The following is a 27,750-nucleotide window of genomic DNA, read 5'->3' on the forward strand; positions in this document are numbered from 1 at the left end:
CATACTTAAGGACGGACCTTGTCAGACCTTGGGAGATTGTCAGACCTTGGGAGAACAACTCGGTTCGGTTTACGAATCTCCATTCTTCTTCGCAATCCATTCACATAAACTTCACCAGCTACGTCTTATCCATCGACATCCAAACTCTAAATCACAAGGTACTCACATCTGTAAGTCATTGCGAAGAACGGAAGTTACGGATATCAATTTCGCTGCTGATTGGACAATATATTTATTAAATGCTTCTCAACTGCCCTATTTATTCGCTCTACCATTCCATCCGATTTACGAGTAATAGCCTGTAGTTTTTATGTTCTTTAGTGAAGTAATTCAATACGATCAATATACAGCGTGTCTACTTGAGTTGGAAACATATGGGAAACTTTTTTATTATTAATTTTACGAAAAAAAGTTATTCTTTATAAAAAGTTCTGCATGCCCCCAAAACCTAAAATTCAATCATCAGATATCAAATTTTCTGAATATTATACGAGGTATGTCAAAAAATATGAATTTCGTTCAAGAGTAAAGTACCTTTATTTCTCTCAATATCGAAAATGCTTATTCTGAAAAGTTGTTTGGAAATAAAAACTAAGCTCAAATATGCAATTACATGCTTCTAATTGGAAAAAAATATTTCCCAAATTTTTCTCAAATTTATTGATACTAACTTCGTTTTGATTCATTACACATACGATAACTCTTATTATTACTTTTACGAAAAAAAGGTATTCTTTATAAAAAGCTCTGTAGGTCATAAGGCCGAAGATGCAACCAACAGATATCACATTTTATTAATTTTATACGAGTTATGTCAAAAAATATGAATTTCACTCAAGAGTAAAGTACCTTTATTTTTCACAATATTGAAAACAGTTATTAAAAAAGTTGTTTAGAACTAAAAACTATGTGTCAATATGCAATTACATCCTTCTAATTGAAATACTGTGAAATATAAAGGTGCTATAATATTGAGCGAATTTCATATTTTTTGACACACCTCGTATAAAATTAATAAAAGTTGATATATCATGGTTGTGTCTTAGATTTTAGACCATGCAAAGCTTTTTACGAAGAATAACTTTTTTTCGTAAAATGAATAATAAATGAGTTATCATATTTGTAATAATTAAAAACAATGTTGGGTATCCTTAAATTTGAGAAAAAATTTTTTTTTTCAATAAGAAGCATGTAATTGCATATTTGATCTTAGTTTTTAATTCCAAACAACTTTTTATCATAAGAATTTTCGATATTGAGAGAAATAAAGGTACTTTACCCTTGACCGAAATTCATATTTTTTGACATACCTCGTATAATATTCAGAAAATTTGATAGCTGATGATTGAATCTTAGGTTTTGGGGCATGCAGAACTTTTTATAAAGAATAACTTTTTTTCGTAAAATTAATAATAAAAAAGTTTCCCATATGTTTCCAACTCAAGTAGACACTCTGTACATATATCTGCTTGCATCCATTTTCGTTTTCTTTTGCTTTCTCTCAAACGGACATCTAACATTGTATTGCCTCGTAGGAGCCTTCCTTTTCGATAAGTTCCAGTACTCGTGGCACGTTAGTACATTCCTTACACCATTTCTTTACATCGTCGAAACTATTGATATAATTAAACCGTTCCCGCATTCTCTGAAGGGTTTTATTTACTAGAAATGTCTTCATGATGGACTGTCATGTAACATGTAACTAACGAAATACTTCGGCTCTTCTCTGCTCTTGGTAATCATCAATTGTGTTCTCCTCGCTATACCATCATCATTTTCCAGTACTCGTTTAAGCAAGCTGTTTTTCATTATAAAGGAGTTTCACAGGGCCCAACACCTCTTAACTACTTGAGCTTGATATTTCTTGACAAGATGGTTGACGATTTTCTTCTTTCAATTTAAGAATTTTCTGTAAAATTGGATCTTTCCCTTGTTCGACCCTGATCTTAGTAGGCGTCCACTCGTCGTCGACCACCGTTGTTTTTAGCTGTACTCCTTTCTTTGATTATGTTTTGTTGCAATGGGTACGGACTCTGCTGGGTACTAACTTCTAGAAAGAGAATCGGCGTTCCTGTGACTAATTCCTGCCCGATGCTCAATTTTGAAATTGTATCTTGGAGTCGTTCAATCCATGTGACCTTCTGGGATCTTAAACTGCCTTAACCTAAGTGGTTGAGGCATGGTCGGTTCGGATTAGAAACTTCCTTCCTTAGAGGTATTGATAGAAGTATTCTACTGATTTCACTACTTCTAGAAATTCATTTTTCGTGACACAATACTCTCGCTGGGGTTTTGAAAGCACTTTACTAAAATATCCAAAAATACGTTTCTGTCCCTGTGATCTGAGATAGCACTCTGCAAATTCATATTTTACTTGCATCTGTAATCTGTATCTAAGATAAACTCTCCTCCTGACAGTGGATACTCTTTTAATGCTGTTGTGATTAAATACTTCATTAAGGTTTCGAAAGGAAATTTGGCAGTCTCCATCCCAATTGCATCTCCAACTTTTTAATGAACCTTAGATAGTAAGTATATAGTCAAATAAAACTTCTCATTTGATGTTTGTCAGTGGGTTCTAGTCATTCCTTAATGGAATCAATTTTTCCCTTATTCACAGCCACTACTTCTTTGCTGACTATATGACCTAGATAATTGACTTTACTTTGAAATAACTGGCCCTTGTTGGGGTTTAACATCAATAGGGAAGCTTTCAGTCGATTAAAAACGTCTTCTAAATTCTTCAAAAGAGTCTCCACGAAGACAATTGCGTCGTCACAAAATACCAGGCACGTTTTCCAAGATAACCCTGTCAACAGGTTTTACGTAAAGCTCTCAAAATGCCGCAGGAGTATTACAGAGTCCAAATATCATAACGTTGAATTGCCACAATCCGGATATTGTGGTAAAGGCTATCTTTTCCTTATCCACTGGGTCTATTTCTACCTACCAATATCAAGACTTTAAGTCCAACGTAGAAAATAATTTTCTTCCAGCCAATACATCCAACGTATCATTGATTCGTGTTATAGGGACAGCTTCTCAAACATACGGTGATAATTGGCGATTTTGTCCACTCGCGTAGAAAAATAAGTGGAAGCGCATTCAGTGAATTGTGTTTCTGTTGAATGCGCTTCTTAGGTGGAGCCTAATATCAATGGGCCAAGTAGTATGACCGTATATTTGACAAACTGTAACTATCCTTTTGGTAATATTGTTTAACAAACGGTAATCCACACAGAACCTCGTAGTTCCGCCTTTCTTCTTGACCATAACTAACGGAGAGATCCCTGGCCTGGTAGAAAGTTCTATCACTCCGACTTTCTTCATTGCCTGAACAATACTTTCACTTTCCTCTGTTTGACGTAAAACAGTTCTGAGCTGTTTGACGAATTGGTTTAGCGTTACAAGTATTACTTTTATGTTTAACAAGGGTAGTTCTTCCTGCCTTTCCTCCTTCTGGTTCAAGGATGCAATGTTATCGCCAAAGAAATTCCCTTAATCTCTTTTTCTCCAAATAATTTATAGACTGACCAGCAACTGCAACCATTTGGTCGAACCTCTCGTTATAACTAGTCGATGTTGTCATCTCACAAATTGTGGGCGTCACATCTACACAGATTCCTACTTTCGTATCTTTTTTTATGATCACTGGGTAGTCATTGACCTTAATAAGTCTTACAGAAATTTCTTTAGTAGAAGTCACCAAGTCCTTTCCAATTATGATTCCTCGGTTAACGTCCTCATCGTGGTACCAAGGCTCCATTATAAGAGGTGTTCCTTCTTCCAAAATTACCTGCAGGGCGCCATTAAAATCGTTTCACTCCTCTCAGGCATAACTGGATCCATTAACAATCCATTAGGCATCCAAGCAAATTCATTAAGTCCATTTCTAATATAAAATCCTCTTCGATGTCAGCAACTTTGACAGTATGGACGACCTTTTTTCCCAATTCTTAATTATATCTGCGTTTCTCCGTGGGTATTAAAATTTTACCTGTGGCAGTCCGCAGTCGCAACTTCGTTGGTAAAAGTTTCTTACCACTATTTATAACTGTCGGTGGTATAATGGCCCTGATAGCTCCGGTATCCACCAACAATGTATTTCACTATTACATATACATAATACGACATTTCACGACATTTCAAAGAAGCTATTCTTGTGACGAGCTATTCGCAGTATTCGCTGTATTCCATGATCCTGAAGACCTTTAATAATAAGTGTTTGAGCTTCCAACTTTCCCATCATGTCTTTGAGAGCTGTTGTATACGTATATTGTGCTAACCTGGCAATATTTACCTTATATTCTTGAAAAGCCTCATCTCTTTTTTTCTTCGATTTTTAAACTTCGACATACTCAAAATGTGCGTGACCCTATCGCCATTTTTAATCTGTTCTTAAGCTTTTCGAAATCATCTCTCTAATGGCTATGGTCTGAAGCACATCCAAGGCATTTCCTCGAAGTGCAATAGATATAGGTTTTCAGCCTTTTTTTATTCGGACCATCCATTCCCTATTACAGCTGATTTGAACTAATTCATGTAGTTGTTTCATGACGACTTTCGGTCCGAAATTGGAACTTAATACGAACAGGACCTCCGCTCCCGCCAAATGTCGAGACCGTGACTCCAATTTACATTTCGCTTTATCGTCTTTTATCTCTGCTGAAATGAGTTCAATTCCTTTGTCTATTGTCCCTGCTTCCTCTATTAACTTTTCTATCTCTTTCATATTTTTTTGAAAGACAAAATATCGACAGGAACTTGACAATAATGACGATATTTTAATGTCGAAGTCAGAGGTGACCTCAGAGATGTTAATAGAAACCTTGTTTTCTAGAGATGGGATATCACCAGAAACTTTGGCCACATCGGAAGAAATTTTCGAAATATAACAAACCTTATTTTCTATGTGGAAGAAGAATTCATAGTAGAGTTCCTTTCCTCAAACACAAGTTTCCGGATCGAAGTCTTTTGACGAAGTTTATTTGGATATTTCAATTTTGACTTCGAAAAAAGAATGGATCTCGTCTATTCTGAAAACAGGAAGCTGTTAGACATGGGGGAGAGTAAGGCCCCTATTACACATCTTTATTTATTTCTCTACGATACAATCTAATTGATATTTTGACATTTTAACTTTGAACATAGTGTAAAAAGTTTTAACACTAAAGGCTTCAAAAAAGTTCAACTTTCAAGATCTTATAGTACTTACTCATAATTCAGTATAATAAATTATAAGTTTTCGATCAATGAAATATTTTTAGAATTCAAGAAGTTACAGTAGAAAAACTGTATACCTTTTCCTGTCAATTTTTTGGGAGCGTATAAATACCTCCATTTCAACTATTTCCGAGCAGCAAAATACTCACAAATTCAGTTTATTTCAAATTTAGACATTTTAAACTGGATACAATTTTAAGACACGTTGTTAATACATAAGTAAACCTAATTATATGTGAAATAGGAATAATTTTCATTTTTGTGGAGAAACCGATAATATAATTCCTCATTTTTTTTTATTTTTTTTTTTTGACATAATCGTGTTTTTTGTTAATAACTCTGGTGTTTTCCATCCGAATAACGTATAGCTTAGCTTGTTTTAAAGATCTTATCAAATACTTTTAAAAATGTGAGAATTCTTGGAAAAACCTCGTATTATTTACGTAATTTGATAATAAAAGTTTCGATTAAAGGGTAATTTAAATAAACCCTTACCTTCATCAGGTTTTAATTCGGCTTCTATAGATGCTAATAAAAATTTAAAAAAATTAATTTATATTTTTGAAAGGTGTCTTTTTGACTTGTATTTTATGGCTTTTTGGTTAAAATGTACTGTTTGCGAGTTATTTTTGAAAAACCACCCAAAACATGCATTTTTAGGTATGACATCAAAAATTTCCAGCTTGAATAAAAATATTAACTAACCGAGAGAAGTGTGTATAACATTTTTTGCTATGAATTGAATTCTCCATCGATTGCCTCAGTTATTTAAAGATTAAATATTTTCACCCTCAAGAATGGGTGATATTCCTCCCTGGCATACAAGCGCATATCGGCAATATAAATATAGTTTTTTTTCTTCGAAATGTTTCCTATGCGCATTTCAGATTTCATGTCAATCTAAGCGGTTGTAATCTTGAGCAAAATCTGTGAAAGAATGGATTGAATTTATTTTAAAGTAAAATATAGTGTATTATGACATTTTTTGCTCAAATCGGTATACAAGGGGTATTTCGGTAGATAGGTACAAAATTCGGTAGATCTGCCGAAAAGTCGGTAGACGGAACATCACATGCGAAATAGCTTCGTTCGATTAAGGGGAACGGAGCAAAATGCAAAATTTTAACGCATGTCAAAATTTTCAATGTATTTTAAATGTAGGTATTCATTTTTTTCGAATCCGGAGAAAACTAATAAGTATTTTTGAAAAATTTAAACGCAGAATGAAAGACTGCTCTATTACCGAGGGTAGAAAGTCCCTTAGAATAAATAAAATGTTTCTTTTGAATGAAATATTTGCAACTAAAAATCACACTAAATTTTCTCTTTTATTTTCATCCCTGTAACTTATTAAAAGGAATATTATAGAAGTTTTCAGGGACTTTCGGCCCTCGGTAATAATGTAATATTTCGTTCTGCGTTTAAATTTTCCAAAAATGTTAATTAGTTTTCTCAGGATTCGAAAAAAAAGAATACATTTAAAACACATTGAAAATTTTTATGTGTCAAAATTTTGCATTTTGCTCCGTTTCCCTTTAAGACGACTAGTTACTAGTTGATATTAGGAAATATCCTTATTGAGCGATAATAACACTGCAGAGAAAGTAAGGGAACAAAAAATGCTAAAGGCAAGCAGAATCTCAGGGTGTCTTAAAGGCACGATATAGAGAAACATGCTTGAAAATCGAAGCAAAAACGTAATTATACAAATCTAAATCCGAACTACCATGACATAAGTATAAAGCAAAAACAAGGTACGATAAGAAGATATTTGGAGAAGAATGGTATGAGAATAGTAAGAAGCATAACCGCAAAACACTATTAAACCTATGCAGAATAAACAACATTAAAAATGAGTTCAACAAACGAAAAAGAGAATGGAACAGCCTCATCAGCAAAACAGAAGAAGATAGCATAGTACGTAGTACGAGATAAGTCTCCATTTTAAAAAAGGACAGATTCACCATTAAAGAGATGGGATGATAATATTACACTTAAAGTAGAAGAATTACAATCAAACTTCACGAAATATCCTCACTATAATATATTAATTAGGAATTTTAGATTACTATCCGACGGAAACTAAACGACAGAAGAACAAATATTGTTAAAAAAGTATTGCGCTAACTTAAATTCATCATTCCTTTGAATAAAATATCATGTTCAACTTTTTAGAAATCATAAAAATACTTTGTCATTTATACGTGTTTGTTTAAAATATAGACTACTGAAATAATATACTGATTTAAAATATTAATTACTTAACACTCGAGAAATGCAAAATAACTTCGTTCGCTTAAACACCAAATTGAAAGGGGAAACCCCGATTTATCTAAATAGGCAGTGAGAGAATTGACAACATTGTATGAGTCTGTAAGGTGGTGTATACGAGGCCGTAATACCAGAATCCTGATAAAAATTATACTAATGAGGCTGTAAAAATAGAACGTCGTAATGAGGTGCTAATGATAAAAGAACCGAACGGAACAGTATATATTGAATTTAATCTTATCAAAATGAAAATTTGTGCATTTAGAATGTTTTGTCACTAGATTCAATATATTCGATATCTAAAATATTATATACACCTCTAAAGAGGAGAGGCTGTAAGGTTGCGGTATGGTTTGAGTCCATAGGAATAGTAGGATGTAAATATATATATATATATATATATATATATATATATATATATATATAAATATATATATATATATATATATATATATATATATATATATATATATATATATATATATATATATATTGATACATGTATCCATGTGACTTCCAAAGTAGATACTCGTAATACGTTGTCACTTCATATATACCGTTATGACTTCCGATTCCGGAAGTCACAACGTTTTGCCTATATTTTTACGAATTTGGCTACTAAATGGTATCAGAACGCTTATATTAAAAATTTCGCCGGAAGTCATATCGTATCTCACATACTCATAAGATCAGATTTTAGTTCGACGGTATATCTCCAGCGCTAGTGTCGCTCCCGTACTACTATACAGGTTATGTACACAACACGTAGCGTTTTCCGTATACCACACCGCTCGATGTGACTTCCGTTTTTTGGCAACCCTGTGTAACGGTTTCCAGACATTCATTTGTTCTAGATTCGCGGTCCTAATCGTACTTAGTATTTTGTGTGCCTTTTGTTTTTTAAACATGAATAATAGCAGATCTGCTTTACTTTTAAAGTTAGCCTTAAACGAAGGTACAATAAGTGATTATAATATATCTCCATAATTATATATTATCTGTACTTATTTTAATCTATAATATTTTACCTATACATTGTTTTACTTCCTTTTTTACAATGAACTTCTAATTCAATCTACACTCACCGGCACGAAAAACGGGCACCTCAAAAAATGGGTAATTTTTGATGTCTCGTATCTCCCAAACCTGTTGGCCGATTTAAGTAATTTTTAATATGTTATAGCCTTATTCTTTAACAATATCGCTATAATAATATTGTTGATAGACAGGTAAATTTTCATTGTATATCGGGTGTACCAATCAAACTGGGTTTTTTTCTCAATTTTCACAACACCCTGTGGAATATTCTAGCCTTAATAAAATATTGAAATTAAAACCCGACTATAGCTCCAGGTTTTCTTAACATTCTGTTTTTTTATTCATTCGCTTACTTTGGATAATGAAAAAGTTAGGGACTCTAACAACTAGCCATGTTCTTTATCGATACAGGGTGTTTCTAAATAAGTGCGACAAACTTTAAGGAGTAATTCTGCATAAAAAATAATGATCGTTTGGCAAAAGAATTTTATATTTGCAAGCATTTGCGGACATAGCTTTATCAAGTAAACGATCATTATACCCCTTAAAGTTTGTCACACTTATTTAGAAACACCATGTATTGATAAAGAACATGGCTACTTGTTAAGTCGCTAACTGTTTTATTATCCAACATAAGCCAATGAATAAAAAAACAGAATGTTAACAAAACCTGGGGCTATGGTTAGGTTTTAATTTCAATATTGTATAAAGGCTAGAATATTCCACAGGGTGTTGTGAAAATTGAGAAAAAAAACCCAGTTGATTGGTACGCCCGGTATACAATGATAATTTACCTGTCTAGAAGCAATATTATTACAGCGATATTGTTAAAGAATAAGGCTATAACATATTAGAAAAATACTTAAATCGGACAATAGGTTTAGGAGATACGAGCCATCAAAAATAACCCATTTTTTGGGGTGCCCGTTTTCGTGCCGGTGAATGTATCTATTAAATAATCTAAATTATATTAAAAAATCTTATTAAAAGCTTAAATATAATAAATGTAGGTAAATGTTCTCATTTAACGAAATTTCCGAAAATTGCGTATTTTTTTGACCCAAGTATGCTGAAAAATCGATTTTATAGTTATTGTTATTTCGAAAGTAATAAAACGTGTAAAAATTTAATGTACAATTACAATTGAATGGAATTAAATACACGAAAAAATGAATCAAGAGCGATAAAAAGTTTAAAGTAATAAATTCTAGTATTAATATGAAATACAGTAAACTCTCTTAATGGGGTAGGCACAAAGTCTCGGTCCAATGCTATGTAAATGCATTCATTTTTTTCGAATCCTGAGAAAACTAAGAAATACTTTTTAAAACTTACACCCACAATGAAAGATTACATTATTACGGAGGACCGAAAGTCCCTTAGAATAAACAAAAAGTTTCTTTTGAATGAAATATTCGAAATTAAAAATTACACTAACTTTTCTCTTGTTTTTTCATCCCGTTATCTTATTAAAATAAACATTATATAAGTTTTCAGGGACCTTCGGCCCTCGGTAATAATGTAATCTTCCATTCTGCGTTTAAATTTTTCAAAAATATTTATTAGTTTTCTAAGAATTCGAAAAAAATTAGTGTATTTAATTAGCATTGGACCAAGATTTTGCGCTTATCTCTTAACGAACACCTCTATACGAACGGTATTTAAAACAAAACTCATTTGCCGATATTGAACCTGTACTCTTCATAGGTAAAAATACATAGGTAGGTATTTTTTCCAAATATTTTAGAATACAAAACTACCTATTACTATATTTTATTATTTCAAATTAATACAGAGATGTCGACGAGTGATATTTGATATCACTTTATCAGCAGTAGGTAATAAAAATCTGTGTAGGTCATTAAAAGAAATGTGACACCCTAAGGTTGCTCTAATAATATTTAACATTGATATGTTGTATGTTGTGACTAAAAAGTTGAACGGAAATGTCTGCTTGAACATATCCAATACCCAATAAAAATTTTATTTTCTTTTAAAAATGTTTCGGATTCAAGGGCGACTTGACTGTATGCTAAAACAATAATTAAATAATTAAATAAATTTTTTTAATGGTAAAATAGTGTTAAATAAATACAGTAAGTAAATGAATAAGACTCTATATACATTAATAGATTGCTACAGATAATATTTATTTTCATACATTATATAAGTATTTTTATGGTTTTCCAATTTCCTTAAAACATGTATGTACTGTGCAGAATAAAAAATGTCTTGCACATTTTTTCCAAATTATTGTAAGTATTGAAAAACGATTTGATCAAGACAAATTGTTTTATGATGTTATAAGCACTCTACATCTTAGAAATTTTGACACAATAAAAAATGGTATATGGGCCATTCCACGAACATACGCCTGTTTTGGATTACTTCGACAACGAATATTTTACTGTGCAACAAAAGAAGTACGAAAGTAAATGGCGCTAATAAATATTCCAATAAACAACAATGTTATTTGAAATTTACTTTCGTTCTTCTTATTTTGCACAGTAAAATATTCGTTGTCGAAGTAATCCAAAACAGGCGTATGTTCGTGGAATAGGGTATACCTTTAACGACATTTAAATCGTTTACTGAATAATTAACAAATTTTTATCCTACCATATCTGCGACTGCAATTAGAGAAGAACTCGTAAATTTTGCTGATAAATGGATTGTATTAAAAAATAGGATTTTGCAAAATACTGAAATTATAGTAAATCGAGTTAATGATGAATATGTTCAGTCTACAGAAATGATGAAGGATAATATTATTAGTCTAAATGATAATGAACATGAAGTAACAAACGACAATGTTGTTGATATCGTGAAAACTTCACCTCCGTGTGGTACTAAAAAGTATAAAGATTGTATAGCTTGCTGTTACGCTGTTTTGCATAAGTACAACCTATATCAGTGTACCTATCCAAATTTAAATAGTATATAAGCATTTATTAACTTACTAAGGAAGTAAAACTTAGGTAGATCACTTGTAGGTAGATGGTATACAGGGTGTCCCCGAAAATAGTGCGTTCCTTAAAGGTATCGGTAGAAGGAACAATGTAAAGCAAAAAAGTCTTATAACATTTTTTTCTAAATTCAGTTGTTTGACCAAAATACGAAAATACATTTTGATATGCAAATTGAGGTCTGGCAACAACGCACAATTTGAAAATCTGAAGGTAGAAAAATAGTATCCAGGTTTGTAGGTCAGTTAGTGGTAGGTAAAATAATGTAAATATCAATCAAACTGATATCCATTTCTGCAGGGGTTGTCGTCCCCTCACATCAAACAAACCAAAAATTTGACATTGGCTATTTCGTTTAATTTATAGATAAGAGTTGCAGGTACGTACCTATAGGTGTCAACAACCCCAAAAATCACACCAATTGTAAATAAACAAGGGGTTGAATTAGGTTAAATTTCTAGTTTTAAACGCCACGTTGGCCGGTCATTAAAATTTATGAAAATAAAAATTCACTTATATGGCGAACAATGTAAATTTTTTCTTGGAAACGGTTAACTTAAAAAAAAATGTTATAGGACTTTTTTGTTCTAAATTTTGTATTATATCCATACTTTAAAGGAACGCACTATTTTCGGGGACACCTTGTATAAATTTATTAAAATGTTTATCTAAAAAGATCCAAATTGGATTGAAGTGGGTACATCTCTAGTACAAAAAACACAATTTTCGGACTAATCAGTCCATCATCAGGTTGAAACTTTAGATCCAAAGTAGTTGGAACTGGCTACATAGTTAGGTCAAAAGACCTTAGTATTATAAGAATTAGGCCATTTCGGCTGCAACAATGTCGGCAGATTAACTATCGATTAACTATAACAATGTCGACCTATCTATGTAGCTAGTTCCAACTACTTTGGATCTAAAGTTTCAACCTGATGATGGACTGATTGGTCCGAAAACGTTTGTGTTTTTTGTACTAGAGATGTACCCACTTCAATCCAATTTGGATCTTTTTAGATAAAAATTTTAATAAATTTATATACCATCTACCTACAAGTGAAGTTTTACTTCCTTAGTAAGTTTTTTATTAAGGTATACAGCCAATGAGAGGAATCTTTTCCTTTATATTTCATTTATTAACTCTTTCAGTGACACAGAAATCTTGCTAAAGAAGCTTTTCAACGTTGAAATACATAAAAAATCAGTTAAGTAGTACTTTAACACAAGATCACTTGGAAACATTTATGCTAATGGCTATAGAAAAAGAAGCTTTGTGTGAGCTTAAAAATGATGAAACAATCGACGAATTTGCTCAAAAATCTACTTTAATGCGGAAATTATTGGGCGAGAGTTATTATTTTATAAAATAATTGCAAAAGAATGTTTAGATTATTGCGTTGTATGAACATTTTAAATATTGTTGAATTAAAGTATTTACACTGTACTTGTATTTGTACTCTCTTGTATAATCGATTTACTAAAATTCAACTTCATACATGATTGAGAAATTCTCAAAATTTTATTTTATTCAGGAAATCATGGTTTCTGCCTTACTGCATACAATATTGGCATACATGTCATTTATTATTTGTAAAAGTATTGCTTATTCTTAAATAAAAAAATATAACAAATTTAAAAAAAATCATTGAGTTTAAAGTTGTATGTTTGATATAAAAATAATTTATATTTTTGTTTTTTTTTATAAATAACGAATAAAACATCCTGATAATAGAAGGTAAAATGAGGATGGGAGGCCGCTTTTCTATAAAATCATTGGCAGCTTGAAAAGTTCCAGCACGCCACTGCTTGAACTGATGAAGCTTACAGATCATATTTATAAACAATACATACACAGTAAATCAACTTGTGAAGTGGTGACAATTAATTTCATTCAGGATGCTAATTAGGGGGTGAATTTTAGGGTCTAGGACGTTTCATAGCCGCCGTTTCGATGCCGCCAGTTCGATGCCGATGCCGGCCGATTCATCGCCAGTCAATTAATCGCTATCTGATATATTTCCGAATTTTCGACAGGTACAATTATTAGTTATTTTTAGTATTAAAAAGGAATTCTAGGAAATGCGAGATATGACGGCGATGAAATGGACTGGCGATGAACCGGCGGCATCGAAACGGCCGGCGATGAACCGGCGGCATCGAAACGTCCCACTCCGTGAATTTTATGATTTTTTACAAAAAAAAAGGATCTTCATTTTGAGCGTAACTTCCTTAATTTAATGCTAAAAACTTTCTTAACCTTTTTTTTAAACACTAGAAAAAAGTTGTAATGAGTGTTCCCCAAAAAGTGCTTTAGTTTTTGACAGTTCACGTTGAAATATTCAATTTGGAATTTGGCGTGTATGAACCTATTTTTTATTAGTTACAACTCTTCTTTTACTGGGTCTAGGGATCTCATACATAAGTACACCATTTTTTTCACTTTTTTATGGGCTATATTTTTCCTAAGAATGGTTTTTTTGATAAAATACTTACTTTTTGAGTTAATTGCAAAAAAAACGTTAAAATGAGTTTTTTTTGTTGAAAAATGAACATATTTAGTCGCAAATAACTCGAAAAAAGTGAAAAAATGCTATAGAACAAAAGTTGCGTAGAATTAGTTAGTTAATCAATTTCCGGACTTATTTTGAACGTATACTTTTTCATCCCGAGACGAGGTGAAAGTCACCTCCATGGCAAAAGCACACATCGGCACAATATCAATTTTCTTCCTTGACATGTTACCTATGTGTATGCCAAATTTCATGTCAGCGGTTTCACAAATTTCAAAACCCACAAATTTTAAAATTTATGGGTTTTGAAATATTTTACCGTCAGCGAACGGACTACTAGTAGAGGATCCGATATAAGGCTGATCTGCATCGATCTATTTAATGGATAACAATAATTATTGGATATGCAATTTAGTATGTTAACAATTACAAAAAACAAGGGGTGCTGATCTAATTTTCTTCTGACTATAATTAATTAATAATTAATAAATGATTTTTATCTACTCTATATCATACTATGTATAAGTTTTTAGTTTGTGAAAACTGTCATTATAGATAGCAGTGCGTGAAGGGTTTAGTTTAAAGTGTGCGTAAAGTAACAGTGTATTTTAAATGGGATTTACTTTTTCGCACTGTTTTTGAGACACTTTTATATAATCAAATATCCTTAACTTTCGCGTTGTCATGGTGATGACATAATGAGCATAAATTACAAAAAAAATTTGACAGTTTTGTGGTTTGAAAGAAATAAGAGCATCTAGCATCAAAAGTAAGTAGGTAAGTTGCGCTCAAAATAAAGTTGGTCTCTTTTCTTTTTGGTAAAAAAACTCGTAAAAATCACTCTCTAATTAGCATCCCAAATGAGATTAATTGTTACAGCTTCAAAGTTACTTTATCATACTATATGTATTATTTATATGATCTGTAAGTTTCATCGCTTTCAATTGCACAGTTTTGAAAAAAATTGGTTAAACTAAGCTTTTTCTTTTTAATTTTGAAAAAAATTCTTTTATCTACTCTATGTCATATTAGGTATAAGTTTTTAGTTTGTAAAAACTGTCATTATGGATCGCAGTGCGTGAAGGGTTTGAAGTGTGCGTGAAGTAACAATGTATTTTAAATGAGATTTGCTTTTTCGCACACTTTCAATGGGTTTTTTTGGCACACTTTCATATAATCAAATATTCTTAACTTTCGCGTTGTCATGGTGATGACAATATGAGCAATGACTTACAACAAAATTTTTGACAGTTTTGTGGTTTAAAAGTAGTTAGGATTTTTAAATGTCAAAGTTCTAAAAATTGTAGAATAGAAATGAATTCCAGTGACGAAGACTTACAGTTTTTTTATTTGTTTATCGTAGATAAAATATTGTATGAAACTGTGCGTGAAGTACTTTTTGCGAACTTACGCGATGTATAGCACTCGCTCCGTTGTCGCTCATGCTCTAAACATCGCGTGCGTTCGCAAAAAGCATACTTCACGAACTGTTTCATAAATAACTATTTTCATAAATTAAAAAAAAAATGTTTCGACCCGGGTAGATATTATTCCAGATTTTCAGATTTCAGCACAGTGTTAGATGGTTGGGGCATATATGGAGAGCAGGTAGAGCAACAACTATAAACTCAATTTTTACAATGGAAACCCGGAGTTAGAAGGAGGCGCGGAGGAACTAGAATAAATAGTTACACGAAGTAAAGGAAGATTTACATAGGGCAGGAATTAGAGACTAGCAGAAAAAGACAGGATAGAAAGAAATGGAGAAACACAGTCAATAGTATCGAGTAGCAGACTGGGACTAATCTGCTTGAAAAAGATCTAGATAGCTTTTTAGCGGCTCATCCCCACCTGGGGTATTTAGTCATTTAATTTTCTTATTACATATTATTACTGGTACATCAAAAATTAAAAGGACGGTGTCTGTCATAAAATGTAAAATTCAAAATTTAATCAAGAAATATAATAAATATTAAAATTTTCTATAAGTTCAAATTTATTTATTAACATTTTTGATATAATTTTTATAAATAAATGACTTACTATTAACACTTTTTTAATTAATTCCAATAAATCCATTTTACAGCAATAATAAAATATTAGTATTTGTAAAATAAATATCAATCATATCATAAATAACACAGGTTTACAAAAAAACTAAATTTCGGATTATTTGACGAAACCGTATGACAAGGGGGTTTTTGGGGTGGCTGATTACGAATCCGGGGTCCGCTCACCTCTATCATGTCCAGTAAAGGTCATTTCAAGGTAGAATCAAGATAAATCGACAGTCGCTCTGAAAATGTATATTAGGAGGTTTTTGGGGTCGCTGAAGACGAATCCAGAGTCCGCTGACCTCTATCACGTCTAGTTCAAGGTCATTTTATGGTCAAATCAACATAAAACGACACAATCGCTCTGAAAATATATACTAGGGGCTTTCGGGGTCGCTGATCATAAAAACTACGGTCCGTTGAGCTCTACCACGTCATGTAAAGGTCATTTCAAGGTCAAATCAGGACGTGTCCACAAAATTGATTTGACTTTGAAGTGACCTTTAGCTGACGTGGTTGTGCTCAAGGGACCCCAGTTTTGTGATCAGCGACCCAAAAACACCCTAATATACTTTTTCAGAGCGACTGTGAATCAGCTAGACGTGATAGAGGTCAGCGGATCCCGGATTCGTCGTAAGCGACCCCAAAAACCCCCTAATATACTTTTTCAGAGCGACTGTCGATTTATCTTGATTTGACCTTTAAATGACATTTACCTGACGTGATACGAGTTCAGCGGACCCCGAATTCGTGACCAGCGACCCGAAAAACCCCCTAGTCACATGGGTTCGTCAAATAGTCCGAAATGTATTTTTTTGTAAACCTGTATAATCAAAGAGTATCAATCTTTTAATTTAAATCTTCTTCTTCTTCAGGTGCTATCTCCGCTACGGAGGTTGGCAATCATCATAGCTATTTTAATTTTTGAGGCAGTAGCTCTAAATAGTTGTTTCGAGCTGCATCCAAACCACTCTCTCAGGTTCTTCAACCATGAAATTCGTCTTCTTCCGATGCTTCTTCTGCCATCTATCTTTCCCTGCATTATGAGTCGTAGGATGCCATACTTCTCGCCCCGCATCACATGTCCGAGATACTGTAGCTTCTTTTCTTTAATTGTAAGTTCAACTTCCTTTTCTTTACCTATTCTTCTCAGTACTTCATTGTTTGTAACTCTATCTACCCAGGAAACCTTCATAATTTTTCTATAGGTCCACATTTCAAAGGCGTTAAGTCGTCTCATTGTCTCTACATTTAACGTCCATGATTCCACTCCATAGTATAGAAAACTGTAGACGTAACATTTTGTTAGGCGTGCTTTAAGAGCTAATGTTAAATCTTTGCTACATAGGATCTTTTTCATTTTTATAAAATTAGAACGTGCTTTTTCGATTCTGACTTTTATTTCTGCAGTGTAGTCATTATTTTCTGTTATAAGTGTTCCTAGGTAAGTGTACTTTTTTACTCTTTCGATCTGCTGGCCCTCTACTATCAAGATTTCGTTAGTATTATGGTTGTTTTTACTAATTTTCATAAACTTCGTCTTTTTGATATTGAGAGAGAGTCCGTACTCCCTACTACACCTTACTATTTTACTCATGAGTCTTTGCAGGTCTTGTAAACTATCGGCTATTATTACTGTATCATCTGCATATCTGATGTTGTTAACTAAGACTCCATTTACTCTTATGCCGACTGTTTCATCTTCCAGAGTTTCTCGCATTACCTCTTCAGAATAAGCGTTAAATAATAGAGGTGATAGTATGCAGCCTTGCCTGACTCCTCTCTTTATTTCCATTTCTTCAGATGTTTCTTTTTCAATTCTTACTATTGCTCGCTGATTGTAATAGAGGTGTGTTATTAGTCTTAAATCTCTTTCATCTAGGTTTTTATTTTTTAGGATTTCCATGAGTCGATCATGTTTTACTTTATCAAACGCCTTATTGTAGTCTATAAAACAGACGTAAAGAGGATGGTTAACATCCAAACATCTCTGTGTCAGCACGTTGAAGGAGAATAATGCCTCTCTGGTACCCATACCATTGCGGAACCCATATTGAGTGTCACTAATATCCAGCTCCAGTTTAGAGTGTGTTCTGGCGTGGATAATTTTCAATAGTATTTTCAAGGTATGTGACATTAAGCTTATGGTTCGGTAGTCACTGCATTCTTTTGCATTCACCTTCTTTGGCAAACACACAAAGGCTGATGTCAACATTTCTCTAGGGATGATTCCTGTAGTATAGATAGCGTTGAACAGTTCTACTATTATGTCCAGGTTTTTCTCGTTGACCAACTTTATCAGCTCGCTAGGCAATTCATCTGGACCAGCAGATTTATTGGTTTTCATAGAGTTTATTGCCTGACTAACCTCTGATTTGGTTATCTTTGGGCCTACATCTCCCGTTTGGCTATCTACGGATGTACTAGCTTCTCTCTGATCATGAAATAGTTCCTCGATATACTCTTTCCATCGTCGTAGTTTTCGTTTTGTCTCCATTATAATATTTCCATTTTTGTCGAGCAATATATTTGAGGTTCTTCTATTTCCTATTCCGGCTAGTTCTTTGACTTTTTTATGTAGGTTGAAGTTGTCATATGTGTTTTGCAGTTCTTCTATTTCTTTACATTTTTCAGAGAAGTAGGTTTCTTTAGCCTCCCTAATTTTTCTTCTTATTTGGTTTTGAAGCTGTTATAGCGGGTCTTATTAATGGTTTTGTTTTTTCTTCTTTCATTCATCAACTCTAGAATTTCCTCCGTCATCCATTCTTCTTTCTTACATTTGGTTGTAGTAAGTACTTTCCTACTTGGTTCTAATATAGAGGTTTTGAAGAATTGCCACTGCTGTTCTACGTTGCAATTATTTCCTGGGTTTCTGTCTAGATTTGTGTTGATTTCGTGTTTCAGATTTTCTTTTGTTTCTTCTGACTTTAGTTTCTGTATGTTAAGTTTATTGTTGTTGCGGCTTTTTTGCGTCTTTTTTAGTTGAAGTTGAAACCTAGCAATAAGAAGGCTATGATCAGATGATACGTCTGCTCCTGGATATGCCTTTACTGCCTGAATTGAGTTTCGATATCTGTGCTTTATTAGGATGTAGTCAATTTGATTTCTGACAATTTTGTGCTCTTTGTCAGCTGGTGATTTCCATGTATACAGGCGTCGCTTAGGTAATTTAAAGAATGTATTTGCGGCTATAACATTATGCTCCTGGCAAAATTCTATTAGGCGATCTCCTCTGCCGTTTCGTTCGCCAAGCCCATATGATCCTCCATTAGGGTAGCATTTTCCTTCGCCAATTTTTGCGTTGAAATCACCCATGATCACTGTTATGTCTCTAGATGCTGTGAGATGTAATGTTTTCTGGAGTTCGCTATAGTTTAAATAGATATAATTTAAATAGATAACTGTAAAACACAAACAACTGTATTCACAGTAAAAGTTTCAAAAGATCACACATTACGCTCAAAGTAGGAGGTAAATCTAGCAGACAAGTCGTTGTGACTTCCAAAATATGACAACACCGCTGGAAGTGACAACGCGCCTTGAACTACCCTATATATGGAAGCCATAACGTATGCTGTACGCTTCGGTATATACGTATATATATACAAAATTTATTTTGGTAAATCCTTTCCCCTGAATAGGTAGTCCCATTTTATAAGCCCCCCTTTTACCAAATAAACAATTTTTAAAAAATAATTCCTAGTAGAAAAGGTGGAGGTCGGACAGCCTCTTCTGTATACCGGAAGTCACAACTTAACGTGCATCTATATATATATATATATATATATATATATATATATATATATATATATATATATATATATATATATATATATGTTATATGAGAAAATATTAACCTTGAACTAGCCTAAGTTCGCCGACTTCATATTTCATCATACCATTCCCACAGAAACCGCTGAGCAAGCAGCAGAGGAACTTTGTACGAACCGTTGGCCAACATTCATGGGAACAGCGATTCAGCACTTTATACAAAACCTATAAATTACCATTTTCAGATGCCGGGACCACTCTTAGCTGCAACTTCGACCAGTCCAGTTATTGTAGTCATTTTAAATTAATTTAACTTTGTACTATTATGTAAACTTATTGTGTAACAAATAAAATCTTTTTTTAAAAAGTCAAATACGTGATCAGTGATCTAACAATTGGCGCAGTCAGTAGGATCCGTTTAACGTTACTAGAACACGTGTATACTCACTGGCAGCGGCGGATTCTTATCCCTTAACGGATCAAAAGAATCTACGGAAGTCCTCACTCCTGTGAACTACGGAAGGAACACCCAGTGAAGCTCCTGGTAGCCGAGCAGAGAGAACAAGACGACCCTTAAAGAAGAAAGCATCTCCGAACAACCTCACTCCTGTGATCTACGGAAGGAACACCTAGTGAAGCCCCTGGTAGCTGAGCAGAGAGAACAAGGCGTCCCGATGTTCTTCTTTATGTAAGTGGATTTTGAATCATCTCGTTAATAATTTTGTTTTAATAATTTACGAAATTGACTATACTGCAAGTCAATTATTAATCAAGATACATAAAAAAAATAAAATACAATTTGATTATCTAATATTTGAAAGTATTTATATTGACATTTTTCTTTATACTATTTTATACTGATATTTTATTGACATATTTTTATTACTTGGTATATTTCTACCATATTTTATTGACATATTTTTACTTGCTATATTTTTGGTATATTTTCTCTTGATATTTTTATTGATATATTTGATACATTTTTATTGATATATTATTTGATATTTTTATTGATACATTTTGTCTCTATATAACATTTTTATTTTTATTGATACATTTTGCCCTTTATATACCACTACATATTTTTTTTCTCCCTTACATACAGATATTTTATATTTCTCCAGACTTCCTTTTTTCATATTCGTTTAAAAATATCCCGCAAAATGCCCGAGACACGTTCCCAAACTCAACAAGAAATCGAACCATATAAGCTTTTTCGGAAAGACTAAGACAACTATCTAACGAATCTCCTCTAACTTTCTTTAATCGCTTACAAGTTTTGAATGCAAAAATGTACGCCTCGATCCAAATTGCAGATTTATCCGCAGAACAAAAAACCGCCCAATGTGACTTAATCGATACCATGGCCCTAAACACACTTTTAACCGGTTTAGAACCTCGTCTAGGACAAATTATTAGGGCTAGTAACCCTAAAGATCTCATTGAAGCAAGCAATCGTATCCGACGCGAACTTCAATTGTCATATTTTGAAGAACAAAAATCCAATTCTAAGACAACTATTCCTAAACCCTCTCAGCCAATGAGAAGACCCTCGTCTCAATTTACAAAATGCACAAATTGTGGCCGAATAGGTCATCAAAATTTTGAATGCCGTTCTTCCCGTTTCGTACAACCAAATCAATCTTTTTCTAGGCCTAACGGTTATCAAAACCAATATAATAATGGACCTAATAACTATCAAAACAATCAAAACCCTAATAGGAATCAATATTCCTCCAACAATCCAAATTTCAACCAACAGAGACCTTCCTTTTCATCTCAAAATCAAAATCAAAATCGTCCATCCGTTATTCAAAGAAACCCAAATTTTCAAAGGGCACATGTTCTAAATGAATACCCTGATGAAATGACGACTAACTATTATACAGACGATTACTATACAGATAATAATTATTATAATACCGATAACTACGAAAACTATGAAACAGATTATTATACAGAAAATAATCCACAAACAGATAACTTTTACGAAACCAATAACACACTCGACACAGAAAATTATCAGGATTTTATTTCACTTCAGAATCAAAATCATCCTCCCAACCATACGAACCATTCAACGGATATTACGAATATCCAAGAACAAATCCAGGCACTCAACTTAGACAATTTTCATCCGGATCTCAATTTTCCCGAACAAAGGTTCCTGTAACCCCATTTCATACCATGAGTTCCAAAAATTTATATTACATTAACGATGCTACCAACACTTTTAAACTTTTAATCGACACAGGTGCTGGAATCACTGTTTTCAAAGAAAACACAGCACGCAATTATCATAATAGATTTCCTGAAAACGTTACTATCCAAGGTATAACCGATCAAAAATTGTTAATAACAGAATCTGTCCTTATTCCTTTCACTGACGATAATCCCCACAAAGTCTTTATTTTCAATTTAGACATTGACTTCGATGGCATAATAGGCCTAGACTTTCTAGATCATTATGAATGCGTAATAGATCTCAAATCCCGACAGTTGCATACAAATTTTAAAACTCTCACCCTTCACAAGGTAGGACACGATACAAACACACCTCCTAAAGACATATCACCGACACACCCTACGGAAACAAGACAAAACGAACCTAAAATAAAAATTAAACCAGATTCTAAACAGGAATCAAATTTAAAATACCAAAACCCTATGAATGAAAAATACACTATCGTAAATAACCGAGATCAAGACAAAAATCTTGAAAGACCGGAGAGAAAACGAATAAAAGGAAAAAACATAATTACCATTGACAGCCGGACCGAACAAATATGCAGACTAAAATGCAACTTATCAAACACAGATGCCATATTATCAGCTCAAGAAATAGAAAAAGTTAGATTACCTCATGCATTAGTCCATGTAGACGAAAATGGAGAATTCTTAACTTCCGTCCTAAATGCTAATGCTATGCCGAAGACAATCGAATTTTCAGACATTTCAATTGAACCTTTCAAAAATTCGGAGACAATCCTAGCCTACAACGGAAATGATTTTGGAGAACCCGTAGTAGATAGAACAAGAATAATTAAAGAACAACTAAGAATTGATCACCTAAATTGCGAAGAACAAGAACTGATTTTAGATATCTGTACTGAATATGCAGATATATTTTATGTCGAAGGCGACAAATTGACCTTCACAAACGAAATCAAGCACAAAATCGATACAAACAACGCTAAACCCATCTTCACTAAATCCTATAGATATCCTCAAATACATAAGGAAGAGGTAAAGACGCAAATTAATAAAATGTTAGAAGAAGGAATAATCCAGAAAAGCGTGTCGCCATATTCGAGTCCAGTCTGGGTTGTACCGAAGAAATTGGATGCCTCAGGGAAACAAAAATGGCGAGTTGTTATTGATTATCGCAAGCTTAACGAACTGACAGTACAAGACCGTTATCCTCTACCACAAATATCAGAACTATTAGACCAATTAGGAAGATGCCAATACTTCACAACACTAGATTTAGCGTCTGGATTTCACCAGATTGAAATAGAGCCACAAGACATCCAGAAAACGGCCTTTTCCGTCGAAAATGGGCATTATGAATTTGTCCGCATGCCATTCGGACTAATGAATGCTCCATCTACTTTCCAAAGAGTAATGGACAACATCCTCTTGGGAATACAAAACGAAAGATGCCTAGTATACATGGATGACATAATTATCTACTCACCCACTATCCATGATCACATGTCACGACTAACAGAAGTTTTTAAAAGGTTACGAAAAGCAAATTTAAAAATACAGCCAGACAAATGCGAATTTTTAAGAAAAGAAGTGGCATATTTGGGCCACCTTGTAACAGAAAATGGTGTAAAAACAAATCCAGCTAAAATTTCTTGCATCAAAAACTTCCCGGAACCAAAGAACGCCAAAGAAATAAAATCATTTTTAGGCTTAGCCGGTTACTACAGAAGATTTATTCCAAATTTTGCAAAAATTTCTAAACCACTTACGAAACTACTCCAGAAAGACGTACCTTTTATCTTTAATTCTGAATGCAAAGAAGCCTTTAACGAACTCAAAAATATTCTAACATCAGATCCAATACTCATATATCCGAATTTTGAGGAACCATTTTTACTAACAACTGACGCTAGTGCATTCGCGATTGGAGCCGTTCTATCACAAGGCCCAATAGGAAAAGATTTACCCATAGCTTATGCCTCCAGAACGTTATGCGGCGCAGAAACAAAATATTCAACCATAGAGAGAGAATTACTAGCTATTGTGTGGGCAGTCAAACATTTTAGACCATACCTTTTTGGCCGAAAATTCACACTTATTACCGATCATCGACCCCTTACATGGCTTTTCTCGATAAAAGATCCCGGAAGCCGATTAGCGCGTTGGCGCCTAAAACTCGAAGAATACAATTATAAAATAGAACATCGTGCAGGAAAAATAAACAGAAACGCTGATGCCCTCTCAAGGATTAAGATTAACCATTTTAAGGATTGTGCAAACTTTCAATCGAAAATCACATTACATGCATCGAATGAAGACGACACGGACACACAAGAAAACGAGGAAGACAACGATGAAGAAGATATAGAAAAAATGTCCGAAGAACTTGACAAGTTTATCGAACTTTATAGAACTAAGTCGATAATCGATTATTCTAAAGTTGAAATATCGAATACGGACTTATTAGACAAATCTAACAAAAATATTGTTACCTTTTTCTGGCAAAATAAACTTGAAGAACTTCACGAGAAAATAATGAATGACATATTCGAAGAAAACATGGAATATAGTAACAGAAGAATTAATATTGTACACAGCAAAACAGTAAAAGATCGAAAATATTTTATTATACCATTACCTTTTGATCCCGAACGAGTAATATCACACCTGTTTCTTGTACTTTTTGCAAATAAAGATCAATTCGATGAATCAAAAATATATTGTGTCGAAAATAATCTCGAACTACCTATTCTAGAGATATTTTCTTATATTTTTGCTGACAAAGAATTAAAATTAAGAATCTGTCAAAATATAATTAAAACAGCCAGCGAAGACGAAATCCCTCAAATTTTAGATCATTACCATTGTGGTAAAAATAATTTACACCGTGGAATAAACGAAACTGTCAGAAGAATAAAACAAAAATATAATTGGAAAAATTTAACAAAAGATGTAGAGAAATTTGTAAAAGCATGTGAAATTTGCCAAAAAGTTAAAATTTGTAGAAAAAACTTAAGTGGACCACTAGTCATAACAGAAACTCCAAAAACACCATTCGAAAGAATCAATATGGACATATTCGAATACCCAACTAGAAATTATGCATTAACTATTCGTGACGAACTGACAAAATTCACACAAGCCTATCCTTTAGAAGACAAAAGAGCAGTAACAGTAGCCAAGACACTTTTACTCTTCTTTCAACACTATGGAACACCATTAAGAATTCATTGCGACTGCGGTCGAGAATTCGAGAATGCTATAATCAAAGACCTATGCGAATTATACGACATCAAACTAACATTTTCTAGTGTTAACCATCCACAATCTAATGGATCCGTAGAGAGATTTCATGCCACACTCTCAGCAAATCAAGCCGAAAACCCAAACGATCATCCCTTCACTATACTTCCTTATGCAATAATATGCTATAACAACACAAAAAATAAAACTCACGGTTTTACACCATATGAACTTATATTTGGGCACACTGCAGGCCGACCACCAGAAACTCTATACAATCAAAAAACACTAATGAGTAAATATATTCGAGACCTGAATAATCGCATGGAATATTTTTACAAAGTAGCCAGAGCAAAAACAGAGAGACAGAAAGAAAAAGCGAAAGTAAGATTTGACGAAAATATTTCAGCACAAAGACCTGATTTTAAAATTGGTGATAAAGTCTACGTAAAAGAATCCCAAATTAAATCAAAATCGGAAAATCTTTTTAATGGACCTTTCGAAATTCAAGAAATTTTTACAAATTCCGCAATTATCCTAAATCCCAAAACTAACCAAACTTCTAAAGTAAATTTTGACAGACTAAAACCTTATTTTGAATAATTTTCCTTTACAGATTCTATGGACTCCTTTCTATCGTCCAATCCCAAATTCTCCTCACTCCCATTAATAACACAATTGGAATATTTTTCCATGAAAAAGGAACTATACGAATATCTAACGACAAATGGACTTTACTTGTTTACAAAGAATTATTGCCTATCAAAACTACAATATCCAACAATGACAAAATTTTGGAAAACCTATTAGAAAAATTTATTAACGTGGATACACCGAGAAAACTTGCCTTTCAAGCCGAAGTACAGACACATGTTAGTCTGCTAAAACAAATCTCAAACTCCGTTAACTTAAAATATAAAGAAATAACCTCTGACACAGTACCTTATAATAAACGCGTAAAACGCGGTTTAGTAAATGGTATTGGAACAATATGGAAATCCATTACTGGAAATTTGGACGCCTCTGACGGCGAATACTTTAATAAATGTATAAATAAGATAAACTCCGATGAAACTCAAATTGAAAATCTCTTAAAAAATCAAATATCTGTTACCACTTCAATTATAAAAACTTTCAACACTTCTATTCAAAAATTGCAAATAGACGAAGAAACCTTTAACAACGACTTAAAAACTATAGAGACTACACTTCTGGACATTAATAATGACATCTCCTTTTACCAAGCACAATTACAAATACTAGATTTATGTGAGTCCTTAATGGAAAGCTACGTATTTTTAGAAAATTATTTAAATGATATACTAAATTCTATCACATTCTCTCGCCTGCAAATTTTACATAGTTCTATTATTTCGCCCATAGACTTAATGGAAGCATTAAAAGAAATCTCACAGTCATTACAAAATAACGTTTTGCCTCTACCCACTTATATGTCAAATATAGCTCAGTATATTGACATAATAAAACTACAAGCTTATCAGCTCGATTCAAAAATTGTTTTCGTTCTCGAAATTCCGTTAGTTGATCCCGAAATATTCACTTTGTATCAACTATATTCAATACGAATATTAGATAATCAAACTGGTTTTCATCATATACTTTCAACTGTTCATAAATACATAGCGCGAGATGATGATTCAATTTCATATGTCTTACCCATGGACACCGAAAAATGCAATCAAATCAGTCAAAACCAAAGAATGTGTACAGACATTCTTCCGTACCCCATAGACACCGATGCTATATGCGAAGCCCAGCTTTTGAAACCTCTCAGCAACTTGCCAAAAACTTGCCAGATGTCCATGCTCTTGGCACAAGGTTACAACGTTCAAGAAATTGACCGAAATTTATGGTTGCTAACCATTTCCGATCCATTACCAGTAACAATCAAATGTGCAAGAAAAGATGTCACTACACGAATAATCAAAACAAATTCAATCTTAAGATTAATTCACGAATGTATTGCATTCATTGGCAGTACCAGAATTCATGCCAAAGACCAAATCGAGAAATATACAAATATTACGTATAGAAGTCACCCAGTTAACGTACCCTACAGATGCTGTGACCATTTTGAGACAAAGAGTCACCTATCAAAATTGAAACCGCTAAAACTCAGTAAGATCAACGTAGATGACTTAAATATTGCACAACACAAATTGGACCAATATTCAGAAGAACTGGACCATATCATGAGCCAATCATTCATCGAGGAACATTTACCCTTATTCACCATATCTACCTTATCCCTGATTATCATCCTAGTTATCTTATACCTTTGCTGTAAATATCGAACCAAAATATTCCCAAAAATTGCAATCTCCTTGTCCCAGGATCAGCCTCCAACTTCAGCACCACGCAGGAATTCCATTAGACAAAAACTTCAAAGCTTAACCTCCTTCAGAAGAAGACCCAATGTCCAACAAGAAAGCGAAGAAGAAG

Source organism: Diabrotica virgifera, chromosome 9 (assembly GCF_917563875.1).
Source record: "Diabrotica virgifera virgifera chromosome 9, PGI_DIABVI_V3a".
Taxonomy (NCBI): domain Eukaryota; kingdom Metazoa; phylum Arthropoda; class Insecta; order Coleoptera; family Chrysomelidae; genus Diabrotica; species Diabrotica virgifera.